The 16,306-nt window shown below is 38.9% G+C and overlaps 1 protein-coding gene across 1 annotated transcript in view; it reads left to right on the forward strand.

Moving 5' to 3' along the window:
* LOC307134786 (laminin subunit alpha-2-like) overlaps nucleotides 1-16,306 on the forward strand; it is a gene marked incomplete at both ends in the record, with an annotated part of 100,668 nt that overhangs the window by 62,900 nt on the left and 21,462 nt on the right. The window lies entirely within an intron of this gene.

Here is a 16,306-nt window from a genome sequence, read left to right on the forward strand (position 1 = left end):
GTGTGTGTGTGTGTGAGTGAGTGTGTGTTTATGTGAGTGTGCTTGTGTGTGTGTGTGAGTGTGTGTTTGTGTGAGTGTGTAAGTGTGAGTGTAAGTGTGAAAGTGTGTGTGAGTGAGTGAGTGAGTGAGTGTGTGTGTGTCTGAGTGTGTGTGTGTGTTTATGTGTGGGTGTGTGAGTGAGTGTGTGTTTATGTGAGTGTGCTTGTGTGTGTGTGTGAGTGTGTGTTTGTGTGAGTGTGTAAGTGTGAGTGTAAGTGTGAAAGTGTGTGTGTGTGAGTGAGTGAGTGAGTGTGTGTGTGTGTGTCTGAGTGTGTGTGTGTGTGTGTGTGTGGGTGAGTGAGTGTATCTATGTGTGTGTGTGTGTGTGTGTCTCTGTGTGTGTGTGTGTGTGTGTGTGTGTGTTTGTGTGTGTGAGTGTGTGTTTGTGTGAGTGTGTAAGTGTGAGTGTAAGTGTGTGTGTGAGTGAGTGAGTGTGTGTGTGTGTGTGTGTGTGTGTGTGTGCTTGTGTGTGTTTGTGTGAGTGTGCTTGTGTGTGTGTGTGTGTGTGTGTGTGTGTGTGTGTGTGTGTGTGTGTGTGTGAGTGTGTGTTTGTTTGTGTGAGTGTGTAAGTGTGAGTGTAAGTGTGTAAGTGTGTGTGAGTGAGTGAGTGAGTGAGTGAGTGAGTGTGTGTGTGTCTGAGTGTGTGTGTGTTTATGTGTGTGTGTGTGTGTGTGTGTGTGTGTGTGTGTGTGTGTGTGTGTGGGTGAGTGAGTGTGTCTGTGTGTGTGTCTCTCTCTCTGTGTGTGTGTGTGTGTGTGTGTGTGTGTGTGTTTGTGTGTGTTAGTGTGTGTTTGTGTGAGTGTGTAAGTGTGAGTGTAAGTGTGTGAGTGAGTGAGTGAGTGAGTGAGTGTGTGTGTGTGTGTGTGTGTGTGTGTGTGTGTCTCTCTCTCTGTGTGTGTGTGTGTGTGTGTGTGTGTGTGAGTGAGTGAGTGTGTGCATGTGTGTGTGTGTGAGTGAGTGAGAGTGTGTGAGAGAGTGTCTCTCTCTCTCTCTCTCTCTCTCTCTCTCTCTCTCTCTCTGTGTGTGAGTGTGTCTGTGTGTGTGTGTGTGTGTGTGTGTGTGTGTGTGTATGTGTATGTGTGAGTGAGTGTGTGCACGTGTGAGTGTGTGTGTGTATGAGTGTGTGAGTGAGTGTGTGAGAGAGTGTGTGTGTGTGTGTACTTGTCTACCTATCTAACAGGGGACCTTGGTGTCGTAACACACTCACTAACAGGGGACCTCTGAGCCAAGAGGGGACATTTTTCAGGTCCCCTGTTGGTCATGCTTTAAATCATGTTAAAATCAAGTAAAAACACTAAAAAAACGCTCTGGTGATTTTTTTTACTTTTGACCAAGTGGGGACCTACAAGTGTGTGTGTTTAAATCATGTGAAAATTAAGTAAAAACACTCTGGTAATTTTTTTAAAACTTATGACCAGGTGGGGACCTAAGTGTGTGTGTGTGTTTAAGGTCATACTCAGCAGCTCCCCTGTAGGCTGGAGCAGGAACTGTAAGGGCTCTTAAACACACGTCGTTCACACACACTCCTCTATTGTTTGAATGGCCTGCTGTCCCAGAGAGACTCTGCTGTTTAACAGGCTGCTTACTAAAGAAACAAGCATTACATCGCTTTACTAGATACCCTGACTAGTTTCAAACTTTGCATTACATTACAATTAAATTCTACACAGAATCCAAGAAAAAAGGATTTAAAAATCTAAACAACCAGAATGTAATTAGAAGTTTTGTTTTTGTATTTTTTATTTTAACATTTTAATGACAGTAGCCTATATTCATTGAATATTATTGTATTTATCAAAATAAACAGAAAATAGTACAAACTTTACTATTCTTTTAAACAAGTGTTAAGACATTATTAAAAAAAAACATTTTAGCTCAAGTATTTGTATAAATAATGCGTGACTTTTGCCCCATGTAAAATGGGGTGTAAAAGGCCCAACTTACCACCTTATACATTTTTGAGTTTTTTTAAACAAACCACTTTTGATTTATTTATGATTTACACAATGACTCGGTCCCCTGTTAGATAGTAAATCACGACACCAGTGTGTTTGCGTTGTCATTTCTTGCCATCTCAAACACACTGTAGAGATTTAGAGTTTTTATAGCAATAACTGAGTTTTAAGAGTTAAATCAAGCAGAAATATTTCTCTAATGTATTAATTGCAGATCCTCTTTGAATAATGATTATGTTAAACACAATGACTCGGTCCCCTGTTAGATAGTAAATCACGACACCAGTGTGTTTGCTTTGTCATTTCTTCATCTCAAACACACTGTGGAGATTTAGAGTTTTTATAGCAATAACTGAGTTTTAAGAGTTAAATCAAGCAGAAATATTTCTCTAATGTATAAATTGCAGATTATCTTTGAATAATGATTATGTTAAACACAATGACTCGGTCCCCTGTTAGATAGTAAATCACGACACCAGTGTGTTTGCGTTGTCATTTCTTGCCATCTCAAACACACTGTAGAGATTTAGAGTTTTTATAGCAATAACTGAGTTTTAAGAGTTAAATCAAGCAGAAATAGTTCTCTAATGTATTAATTGCAGATCATCTTTGAATAATGATTATGTTAAACACAATGACTCGGTCCCCTGTTAGATAGTAAATCACGACACCAGTGTGTTTGCTTTGTCATTTCTTCATCTCAAACACACTGTGGAGATTTAGAGTTTTTATAGCAATAACTGAGTTTTAAGAGTTAAATCAAGCAGAAATATTTCTCTAATGTATAAATTGCAGATTATCTTTGAATAATGATTATGTTAAACACAATGACTCGGTCCCCTGTTAGATAGTAAATCACGACACCAGTGTGTTAGCGTTGTCATTTCTTGCCATCTCAAACACACTGTAGAGATATAGAGTTTTTATAGCAATAACTGAGTTTTAAGAGTTAAATCAAGCAGAAATAGTTCTCTAATGTATTAATTGCAGATCCTCTTTGAATAATGATTATGTTAAACACAATGACTCGGTCCCCTGTTAGATAGTAAATCACGACACCAGTGTGTTTGCGTTGTCATTTCTTGCCATCTCAAACACACTGTAGATATTTAGAGTTTTTATAGCAATAACTGAGTTTTAAGAGTTAAATCAAGCAGAAATATTTCTCTAATGTATAAATTGCAGATCCTCTTTGAATAATGATTATGTTAAACACAATGACTCGGTCCCCTGTTAGATAGTAAATCACGACACCAGTGTGTTTGCTTTGTCATTTCTTCATCTCAAACACACTGTAGAGATTTAGAGTTTTTATAGCAATAACTGAGTTTTAAGAGTTAAATCAAGCAGAAATATTTCTCTAATGTATTAATTGCAGATCCTCTTTGAATAATGATTATGTTAAACACAATGACTCGGTCCCCTGTTAGATAGTAAATCACGACCCCAGTGTGTTTGCTTTGTCATTTCTTCATCTCAAACACACTGTAGATATTCACTGTATATATTGAGATAACTCAATTTTATGGTGACTTGCATTAAAATGTTTATCCGTCTCAATTAAATTATGTGAACTGAATGACTTTTAACATTGACACTTTAGTTATTTAACCAAATGATGATTTTCAAGTCAGCAATCAACACACAACTGAGTTTTGACCTCCAAAATCTTATTATAGTGTATTTTTATGGTAAGTATTGGTGTTTTATGTTTTAAATCAAGCAGAAATCACTCTTTAAGGAAACAATTGCAGGTCACACTTTATACAGTGAACATTGGATGGTAAAACACAACGCCTGTTTGATTGCTTTGCCATTTCTTGCCATCACAAACACACTGGAGAGATTTTGAAGGTCAGAACTAAATTTTTTGGTGACTTGCATGAAAATGTTCATCCGTCTCACTTAAATTATGTGAACTGAATGTCTTTTAACATTGACACTTTAGTCGAAGATTTTCAACTCAACAATCAACACACAACTGAGTTTTGACCTCCAAAATCATTATACAGTGTATATTAAATTTAAATAAAAAATATAAAATTTCTTTACAAAACAAGTTTGACTCAAGTTTGACTCTCTACTGCTTTTTCATTATTGTTTATGTTACATGGTCCATGTTTACATTACAGTATAAAATTGTTCCTAAGTTTTCCCCTTTTATATAGATGGTAATGACTAAATATCCTCGCACACCGAAATTTTCACACGTAAAAAAAAAGATCAAGCACGTTTACACACAGCCTCTGAAACTTTCCTTCATCAAAAAAAAAAATCTGATCAGGTTCAGTTTTCTGCATTTTTCGCATCCATAGCAAGCATTTAAAGAGGGGTTTCAAATTTCTGTGTTATTCATTTTTGTGTTAAAATTTTGAACATAAGTTGAACAGTTTAAAAAAGAAAGTGTGAACCTTCAAATTAGCAATTATAGTTCATAAAGTTTTGCTGGCGTTTGTATCTAATTGAGAAAAGAATGAATGTAAATTGAAAGATGTCGTCATTGAACGCATTTTGTGCCAAAGCAAATAAATGATCCACAGTTTAGCCACATAGGCTGATGTGATCCCTGAGTGAAGAGTTTTGAAAAAGTGATGAGTATTCAGAAATGTGTCCTAGCAGATGTTTAAAAAACCCTGTAATATCACTATTAGTAAGGGATCACATTATAATATCAGTCTATAAATGTGAGATATTTAAAGTGAACCTAAAGTATACTTGCAATAGTGTGATTTTAGCACAATTAAATACATGGGCGTCGGAAGCAAAAAAAATGTGGGTGGGTCCTCAGAAATTTTTTACTGGAGTAGATGCCAATTACATTAAGTACAAATATACAGCTTTACTTGGTAAACGTATAGGTCGAAAAGACAAAATTACGTAAATCAATCGCCATTTCATTGAGAGCGACAGTAGTGTAGGGGTAAGACGCGCGGCTTCTAGTTTTGACACAAATCGACCCGCGGTTCGAGTCCGGCTTTCGCCGAAATCAATCTTCTCCGTTTTCCCATCACATATCAAATCGGAAAGGCATTTATTTTCAATACAAATTAAGAAAATATTAGAAAAGTGGAAATAAAGCGTCTAATATGTGTTTAATAATAAGTGTTTATCGATTAGGATTAGGTAAACAGACATGTGCTGAATGTTAGAGACGATAAAAGTGAGTGGGTCCAATATCATTGATCGTAAAAAGTGGGTGGGTCTTGTCCCACCTACATACAATGGTTCCGACGCCCATGATTAAATATACTTAATGGATGTTTCGCAAAAGCGTTGTTTAGTGATATTGCGTCCTTGTGTTTCTGCTGTACGTCATCAGCAACTGTCGAAGTTCAATTACAATACTCAAAATCACATGTACAGAGGATGCACAAAAGTAGATCACATAGCAAGACTGGTCTCCACGAAAACACAAGTCCCTTCTTTGCATTCCCAGAATTGCGAAACAGCCATCATTAAGAAATGTGCATTGTGCAATAAAGGAGTACTCCAAGAATAATTATAATATTTATACCAGTACGTCTCACGCAGGTCACGAGGGTTTACAATATTTGATGCTTTAATACTATCCAAAAAAAATTGTTACGGCCATTTCACACTGAACGCGACAAAGCTAGGTGAATCATTGATGAATGAAGGTTTAACACCGAACGCCACTCAAACCATCATCGAGGACTTGCTATAATTATATAATAGGCAGACATGCATTATTTCTAGTGATTTATGATTGTAATATAATTGACCGATCCAGAGCGAATGCGATCTCTGACTCATAACACTCACACACGTGGAAGAAAACGGACAGTTCTCTTCTGATAGCATATAATTCAGTGGAAAAAGAAGTAAACTTGAGAATTACATATGGCATATCTTGCTTTATTATGCTGAGATTGATCGAGCCTGGTATAAATAAATCCATACAGATCTATTGTTTTACAAAAATAATCTATTGTTTACAAAAGGAGAAAACGTGTGTACTTTAATGTAAACTTGGACCATGTGACATAAACTGAAGTTAACAGCAAAAAAATATACTATAATGCTGACTGTTGTTAGTGTTTTTTGTTGTAGGAGTTAAAAGTGTATATGTTGGGTGAATCCTCATTGTGTTCTGGAAGAATGAGTTGATTTAAGACATCAATGAAGTGTTTTGGTAGTTTTAGCACATTTTGAACGTGAAATTAACTGCTTTGCTTTGAAAGGTGTCCTAGCGATTGTAGCTGAGAGATAGACGTCAAACAGACTCAAACAAAGACCCAGAATTCTGTGGTGTTACAGCACTGTGGCTGCTGTAAATGGCTGCTGTAAGGTTTCTTTATGAAATAACAGGCACAATGGCAAAGATATTTCTGCAAAAACTCCAAAGTAATGTTCGGTTGCAGTGAGAAAGTCACAAGAGACAACTGAAAAAACTCATGCGTGTATTTAGCCTAGTGTAGATCAGCTTGCTTACACATCCCCCAAACTCCATTTACATATGAATACAGGAAAGGCCAAAGCCATTGTCTCACAGGTGAGGAACAAGCCTTACAGAGCTGTGAGACCCATGTCACAGACACAAACTTCTCAAACAAACTAGAGAAAACGCTGGGATTTACCTGGGAAAATTAAATCAATGTACACTTTTTCCAATCCCTACGACACATTTTTCAATACTTGGGTCACTTTTTTAAAACTCTTCACACACCTTTTCACACAAATTCACACAAAATCAAATCAAAATCAAATCAAATCACTTTATTTGTCACTCTACATATGCACAAGTGCAACAGTAGGTGAAATTCTTAGGTGCAGTTCCGAGCAACATGGTAGTCATGACATGACATGTACAACATTTAAAGCAGCATCAGATTACACTGATGCGCCCACAATTACTCACAGCACAGTAGACTCTACAATAAACAATAAATAATTTACACAATGTGAGTGTAGTTCTCACAGCTTTAAACAATATACACATACTTACAATATACATATACTTTAAACAATATACACTAAACATACACTAAACAATATACATTACGCTATAATAGTAATAATAATATACAATGTACAGTATAAAATATTATTCACAGATTGAAAAATTGAAATCCAAAGTGCAATAGATGCTGTATGATAAATAAATGTGTATATAATGTGTGTTTATCTACAGTGGGTTGTGCTGAGTGATATTCTGTCCAGTGTGTGTTATGATCCTGATGGGTCAAGAGTTAAGGAGTCTGATTGTTTGTGGGAAGAAGCTGTTCTGGAGTCGGCTGGTGCGTGATCTGATGCTGCGGTACCGTCTGCCTGATGGCATCAGTGAGAGCAGCCCATGGTTCGGGTGGCTAGAGTCTCTGATGATCCTCTGAGCTCTCTTCACACACCGCCTGACATAAATGTCCTGGAGGGAGGGAAGCTCACCACCGATGATGCAGCTGGCCGTGCGCACTACCCTTTGCAGGGCTTTGCGGCTGCGGGCGGTACTGTTGCCGTACCAGGTGGTGATGCAGCCAGTCAGCAGGCTCTCTATGGTGCAGGTGTAGAACCGTGTGAGGATGTGGCGGCTCATTCCAAACCTCCTCAGCCGTCGCAGGAAGAAAAGGCGCTGATGAGCCTTCTTCACAACGGCCTCGGTGTGGACGGACCATGAGAGTTCCTCTGTGATGTGGACACCGAGGAACTTGAAGCTGCTGACTCTCTCCACCGGTGCTCCATCGATGGTGATGGGGCGGTGTTCTCTCTCATTCCTCCTGAAGTCGACCACCAGCTCCTTGGTCTTGCTGACGTTGAGGGAGAGGTTGTGCTCCTGACACCATCGTGTCAGAGTGTGCACCTCCTCTCTGTAGGCCGTTTCATCATTGTCAGTGATGAGACCTACCACCGTCGTATCGTCAGCAAACTTGATGATGGTGTTGGAGCTGTGGGTTGCCACCAGTGTTGTGCCAGTTCACAGCTTTTCTGAACTAGTTCAAGTTCAGTTCATACATGCTCAAAGTGAACAGTTCACGTTCAAAGTTCACAATTTTAATTCTGAACTAGTTCAAAGTTCAGTTCATTTTACTTTTTTCGTGAGATATTCAAATAAATACTTTTTTTCACACTACGAGCTAGAAATCACTATACGTTCCTTGAAGCTGCTCATTGTAGACATTTGCTCATGACACTGCAATTGTGGGTTTCTTACCAGGTGATGAAACTTGCAGCAGTACAGACAAGGTAGACCAGTTATATACTTAGTGCAATGAAATCTACCAGCATTTAATTAAAAAAAGAATATATAATATGAAATATGTATATATTATTTGATATATATGATATTATATATAGCCTACATATGTGTGTGTATGAAATGAGCAAAACTCTTGAATGAAGGTAATGAAGGCAAAACTCAAAGGCACAAAAAACTTCCACTAGCCATTTTTTTTTAAATTGCAGCGCTTTCTCTCACTCTCGTCTTTGGTCTGTCTCTCTCTCTCTCTCTCTCTCTCGCTCCTCTAGCCCTCCGCGCTCTCGTCGTTGCCTGCTACGCGGCGTTGCTATGCCTACCCCGCTCTGCTGCATTTCATCACGGGTAACGTTGTGCGGAAGCCAGTATGCTATTCAACTATTCTCAGCCGGACACTACGTTGCCCGCAATGCATTGCGCACACAATGTCAAAACCATTTCTGTCTGGTGATACATGATTTAAGCGGCACCCGCGGGAATACAGGAGGGAGGAACTTTCTCTCGTTGCGTTTCAAAAGAGAAAACAGATGTCACTCAGTTTTCAATGGAAAACAAATTCCAACGTTCATTTACAGTGATGTCTGCCGTTCATGACACATAATGTGAACTAATTCACGTTCAAGTTCTTTATTAAAAAATGTGTTGCGTTCAGTTCAACGTTCACGAAAAAATGAGCGTGTTCAATGAACGCGTTCTTTTGAACTCGTTCACGCACAACACTGGTTGCCACACAGTCATGTGTGTACAAAGAGTACAGGAGTGGGCTGAGAACACAGCCCTGAGGGGCTCCAGTGTTGAGAGTCAGTGGTGAGGAGATGTTACTGCCCATTCTGACCACCTGGCGTCTGTTTGACAGGAAGTCCAGGATCCAGCTGCATAACAAGCTGTTTAAGCCGAGAGCCCGGAGTTTAATGTCAAGTATGGAGGGCACAATGGTGTTGAATGCTGAGCTGTAGTCTACAAACAGCATTCTCACATATGTGTTCCTCTTTTCCAGGTGGGAGAGAGCAGTGTGAATTGTTGATGAAATGGCATCATCAGTGGAGCGGTTTTTGCGGTATGCAAACTGCAGTGGGTCCAGTGAGGGGGGGAGAACAGAGCAGATGTGGTTTCTGACTAGTCTCTCAAAGCATTTGCTGATGATGGGGGTCAGAGCAACAGGACGCCAGTCGTTTAAGCAGAGTGTTTTTGACTGCTTAGGTACAGGAACAATGGTGGACGTTTTGAAGCATGTGGGGACCACAGACAGGGAGAGGGACAGGTTAAAAATGTCCGTGAAAACTCCAGCCAGTTGGCGCGCGCACGCTCTGATGACGCGGCCGGGAATCCCGTCTGGACCCGCAGCTTTTCGGACGTTCACCCGCCGGAAGGATCGGGTAACATCCGCTTCAGATACGGAGAGTGCACTAACCTCTGTATCTTCAGCCGCGAGCTCTCTCTCCGTGAGGGCGGTGTTATTTCCCTCAAAGCGAGCATAAAAGGTGTTGAGCTCGTCCGGGAGAGAGGCAGCGGTGTTCACGGTGGAGTTTGTGTTCCCTTTATAGTCTGTGATGGTGTTAATTCCCCTCCACATGCTTCTGGAGTCGGTGGTGTTGAACTGTCCTTCAATCTTGTCCCTGTACTGGCGTTTTGCTGCTTTGATTGTTTTCCGGAGGGCATAACTTGCTTGTTTATGCTCCTCCGCATTACCAGAGTTAAAAGTGAAGGTCCGCGCATTGAGTGCCGCGCGAACATCCCCATTTATCCACGGCTTCTGGTTTGGGTACAGCCGAATTGTTTTGGTCGGAACAACGTCATCTACGCACTTCCTGATGAAACACGTTACGCTATCAGCGTAGACCTCGATGTCGTCATCAGAGGCCGACCGGAACATCTCCCAGTCCGCGTGATCAAAACAGTCCTGTAGCATAGAGTCCGATTGGTCTGACCAGCACTGGATGGTTCTGAGGGCGGGTGCTTCCTGTTTCAGTCTCTGCCTGTAAGCGGGCAAAAGTAGAATGGACGCGTGATCTGATTTGCCGAATGGTGGGCGAGGGAGGGACTTGTAACCCTCCTTGAAGGGGGAGTAGCAGTGGTCTAAAACACGGTTCCCTCGCGTGTTGATGCTAACATGTTGGTGGTATTTGGGTGCGATGCGCTTGAAGTTGGCTTTGTTAAAGTCCCCGGTCACAATAAACGCAGCCTCAGGATGCGCGGTTTCCTGCTCACTCACTGACCTATACAGTTCCTTTAGTGCCCGGTCTGTGTCGGCTTGTGGGGGAATATACACCGCTGTGATGATGACCGCGGTGAATTCCCTCGGTAGCCAGAATGGTCGGCACAGAACCATGAGAAATTCCAGATCAGGAGAGCAGAAAGACTTGATAGAGTGTACGTTCCTCTGATCACACCAGGATCGGTTGATCATAAAACACACACCCCCGCCTTTGCTTTTCCCGGAGAGATCTTTTTCTCTGTCCATCCGATGCACGGAGAACCCCGTGGTTTCGATGGCTGAGTCTGGAATCTCAGCGGACATCCAAGTTTCTGTAAGGCAGATAATGCAGCAGTCCCTCGTGTCTCGTTGGAAAGAGATCCGCGCTCTCAGCTCGCAGAGTTTATTGTCCAGAGACTGAACATTTGCCAGTAAAATACTGGGAAGCGGGGGTCGGTTTGCGCGGCGTCTTAATCTGACGAGTACGCCAGCTCTACAGCCCCTTCTCCGGCCGCGTCTCCGCGGCCGGGCCACCCAGACAAAGGGTTCCGCTGCTGTGTTTGTAAACGGCGTGTCGTCGTTGATGAATTTAAAGTCCGGTTTTCGGTGTGCGATTGCCGAACCAATGTCCAAAAGTGTCTGTCTGTCGTACGTAGTAAGGCAGACAACATCCAAGACAAAAAACACAAAAACTATAAACAGAACAAACAAAAAACTACAATGCTTCAGCAGAGCTTGCGACGTTGCGGCCGTCCTCGGCGCCATCATTGACTTCATCATTGACTTCATCATTGACTTCATCATTGACTTCAACTGAATTTCAGCTTGGCACAGCAGTTATTTTAGTGTTCAAAATGCACTAAAACCAGAGGTGTAGTGGTAAAAAAAGAGGTGGGTAAACTATCAATTCTGGGTCACCGCATCGTGGTCACGGTAAGGTGGGCCACTGCCTACCAGTGTATAGCGTATCCTGATGATAGCTATTGTTCTCAGAGAGAACAAAAATATTTAAGAGAGATAGAGAGGGGAGGCTTATATCCAGGGGTTCCAATGCAATGCACTTGTACATAATGATTAGATTTGGGATTATTTTCATAGTCGATTAATCTGTTGAATATTTTCTCAAGTAATCGATTAGTTGTTTGGTCTATAATATGTCCGAAAAATGTGGATCAGTGTTTCCCAAAAGCCCAGGATGACGTCCTCGAATGTCTCGTTTTGTCCACAACTCAGTTTACTGTCACATATGAGAGAACACACTAGAACATATTCACATTAAACAAGCTGGAATCAAAGAATTTTACTTTTGTCTTAAAAAATTACTCAAGCCGACAAATCGATTATCAAAATAGTTGTCGATTACAGTTTTTGCCAATTGCTAATGAGGCAGAATTTGGTGAAGAAGAGCGAGAGCTTTGTGTTGATGATGACAGGGTGCAGACAGCGATCGCTTGCGATTGCATTTATAATGTAAACTTTTGATGAATTTATGAGAAATCTACAGACGCAAACAGGAAGTAAAACTCCCATTGATTTTTCTCCATAAGGATTTAGATTATCAGCCATAATGTCTAAAACATCTGAGGTAGACTGACCACGAGTTGTGAAACGAAAGTTTCTGCTTCTGTAGCTGCTTTCAGAACTGATCAAACACATTCAAGTCAGAACGATGATCAACTCATTTCTGCAGGAATTATACTGAAATATAAAATCTTAAAATCCAAAGGGACCCACTTTATATTAGGTGGCCTTAACTACTATGTACTAACATTTTAATTATCCATTTGATACAATGCACTTATTGTGTACATACATGTCTTTACATTGTACTTACATTTTTAAATATACCGGCATGTAATTACATCTGTAATTAATTTCTGTAGTTACATTTGTAATTACACTGTTGACACTTCCCTTACATCTAACCCTACCTTTAAACTTACCAATACAACCACACATGCCCCTAACCCTACCCGTATCCCACCTCAATATCAGCAAAAGTGTTTTGCAACACAATATGAACACAATAAGTACATTGTACCTATTTAAGTACATAGTAGTTAAGGCCCCCTAATATAAAGTGGGGCCATCTAAAGTCATAATTTATCATTGATTTGGCATAAAATACATTCAATGGCGACATCTTTCGATTTATAAGAATTATTTTCTCACTTCAACACAAACACCACCAAAACATTATGAACTGTATAGGCCAATTTGAAAAATTTTTGATTCTCTTTTCAAAACTCCCTAACTTATGTTCAAAACTTAACTAAAATTAATAAATAAAAAAAAAACAATTTGCTACATTTCGGCAGTATTACCATATTGAAATTTTGGGTGATTCCTTTGAATCCTCAGAATCCTTTTTGGTAGTTTTAGTGCATTTTGAACACTAAAATAACTGCTGTGCCAAGCTGAAATTCAGTTGTGTGAATTTGTGTGAAAAAGTGTGTGAAGAGTTTTAAAAAAGTGACCCAAGTATTGAAAAATGTGTCGTAGGGATTGGAAAAAGTGTACATTGATTTAATTTTCCCAGGTAAATCCCAGCGTTTTCTCTAGTTTGTTTGAGAAGTTTGTGTCTGTGACATGGGTCTCACAGCTCTGTAAGGCTTGTTCCTCACCTGTGAGACAATGGCTTTGGCCTTTCCTGTATTCATATGTAAATGGAGTTTGGGGGATGTGTAAGCAAGCTGATCTACACTAGGCTAAATACACGCATGAGTTTTTTCAGTTGTCTCTTGTGACTTTCTCACTGCAACCGAACATTACTTTGGAGTTTTTGCAGAAATATCTTTGCCATTGTGCCTGTTATTTCATAAAGAAACCTTACAGCAGCCATTTACAGCAGCCACAGTGCTGTAACACCACAGAATTCTGGGTCTTTGTTTGAGTCTGTTTGACGTCTATCTCTCAGCTACAATCGCTAGGACACCTTTCAAAGCAAAGCAGTTAATTTCACGTTCAAAATGTGCTAAAACTACCAAAACACTTCATTGATGTCTTAAATCAACTCATTCTTCCAGAACACAATGAGGATTCACCCAACATATACACTTTTAACTCCTACAACAAAAAACACTAACAACAGTCAGCATTATAGTATATTTTTTTGCTGTTAACTTCAGTTTATGTCACATGGTCCAAGTTTACATTAAAGTACACACGTTTTCTCCTTTTGTAAACAATAGATTATTTTTGTAAAACAATAGATCTGTATGGATTTATTTATACCAGGCTCGATCAATCTCAGCATAATAAAGCAAGATATGCCATATGTAATTCTCAAGTTTACTTCTTTTTCCACTGAATTATATGCTATCAGAAGAGAACTGTCCGTTTTCTTCCACGTGTGTGAGTGTTATGAGTCAGAGATCGCATTCGCTCTGGATCGGTCAATTATATTACAATCATAAATCACTAGAAATAATGCATGTCTGCCTATTATATAATTATAGCAAGTCCTCGATGATGGTTTGAGTGGCGTTCGGTGTTAAACCTTCATTCATCAATGATTCACCTAGCTTTGTCGCGTTCAGTGTGAAATGGCCGTAACAATTTTTTTTGGATAGTATTAAAGCATCAAATATTGTAAACCCTCGTGACCTGCGTGAGACGTACTGGTATAAATATTATAATTATTCTTGGAGTACTCCTTTATTGCACAATGCACATTTCTTAATGATGGCTGTTTCGCAATTCTGGGAATGCAAAGAAGGGACTTGTGTTTTCGTGGAGACCAGTCTTGCTATGTGATCTACTTTTGTGCATCCTCTGTACATGTGATTTTGAGTATTGTAATTGAACTTCGACAGTTGCTGATGACGTACAGCAGAAACACAAGGACGCAATATCACTAAACAACACTTTTGCGAAACATCCATTAAGTATATTTAATTGTGCTAAAATCACACTTTTGCAAGTATACTTTAGGTTCACTTTAAATATCTCACATTTATAGACTGATATTATAATGTGATCCCTTACTAATAGTGATATTACAGGGTTTTTTAAACATCTGCTAGGACACATTTCTGAATACTCATCACTTTTTCAAAACTCTTCACTCAGGGATCACATCAGCCTATGTGGCTAAACTGTGGATCATTTATTTGCTTTGGCACAAAATGCGTTCAATGACGACATCTTTCAATTTACATTCATTCTTTTCTCAATTAGATACAAACGCCAGCAAAACTTTATGAACTATAATTGCTAATTTGAAGGTTCACACTTTCTTTTTTAAACTGTTCAACTTATGTTCAAAATTTTAACACAAAAATGAATAACACAGAAATTTGAAACCCCTCTTTAAATGCTTGCTATGGATGCGAAAAATGCAGAAAACTGAACCTGATCAGATTTTTTTTTTTGATGAAGGAAAGTTTCAGAGGCTGTGTGTAAACGTGCTTGATCTTTTTTTTTACGTGTGAAAATTTCGGTGTGCGAGGATATTTAGTCATTACCATCTATATAAAAGGAGAAAACTTAGGAACAATTTTATACTGTAATGTAAACATGGACCATATAACATAAACAATAATGAATAAGCAGTAGATAGTCAAACTTGAGTCAAACTTGTTTTGTAAAGAAATTGTATATTTTTTATTTAAATTTAATATACACTGTATAATGATTTTGGAGGTCAAAACTCAGTTGTGTGTTGATTGTTTAGTTGAAAATCTTCGACTAAAGTGTCAATGTTAAAAGACATTCAGTTCACATAATTTAAGTGAGACGGATGAACATTTTCATGCAAGTCACCAAAAAATTTAGTTCTGACCTTCAAAATCTCTCCAGTGTGTTTGTGATGGCAAGAAATGGCAAAGCAATCAAACAGGCGTTGTGTTTTACCATCCAATGTTCACTGTATAAAGTGTGACCTGCAATTGTTTCCTTAAAGAGTGATTTCTGCTTGATTTAAAACATAAAACACCAATACTTACCATAAAAATACACTATAATAAGATTTTGGAGGTCAAAACTCAGTTGTGTGTTGATTGCTGACTTGAAAATCATCATTTGGTTAAATAACTAAAGTGTCAATGTTAAAAGTCATTCAGTTCACATAATTTAATTGAGACGGATAAACATTTTAATGCAAGTCACCATAAAATTGAGTTATCTCAATATATACAGTGAATATCTACAGTGTGTTTGAGATGAAGAAATGACAAAGCAAACACACTGGTGTCGTGATTTACTATCTAACAGGGGACCGAGTCATTGTGTTTAACATAATCATTATTCAAAGAGGATCTGCAATTAATACATTAGAGAAATATTTCTGCTTGATTTAACTCTTAAAACTCAGTTATTGCTATAAAAACTCTAAATCTCCACAGTGTGTTTGAGATGAAGAAATGACAAAGCAAACACACTGGTGTCGTGATTTACTATCTAACAGGGGACCGAGTCATTGTGTTTAACATAATCATTGATCTGATGATCTGCAATTAATACATTAGAGAACTATTTCTGCTTGATTTAACTCTTAAATCTCAGTTATTGCTATAAAAACTCTAAATCTCTACAGTGTGTTTGAGATGGCAAGAAATGACAACGCAAACACACTGGTGTCGTGATTTACTATCTAACAGGGGACCGAGTCATTGTGTTTAACATAATCATTATTCAAAGAGGATCTGCAATTAATACATTAGAGAACTATTTCTGCTTGATTTAACTCCAGAGGTGTCAAGTAACGTAGTACAAATACTTCGTTACCTTACTTAAGTAGGAATTTTGAGTATCTATACTTTACTGGAGCAATTATTTTTCAGCCTACTTTATACTTCTACTCCTTACATTTTCAAGCAATTATCTGTACTTTCTACTCCTTAGATTTTTATAATAGTCTCGATACTCCTATTCCATTTCGGCATTTTTCTATTCCGGCTTGTCTTAAAA

This window comes from Gobio gobio (genome assembly GCF_949357685.1).
Source record: "Gobio gobio genome assembly, chromosome: 12".
NCBI classification, from domain to species: domain Eukaryota; kingdom Metazoa; phylum Chordata; class Actinopteri; order Cypriniformes; family Gobionidae; genus Gobio; species Gobio gobio.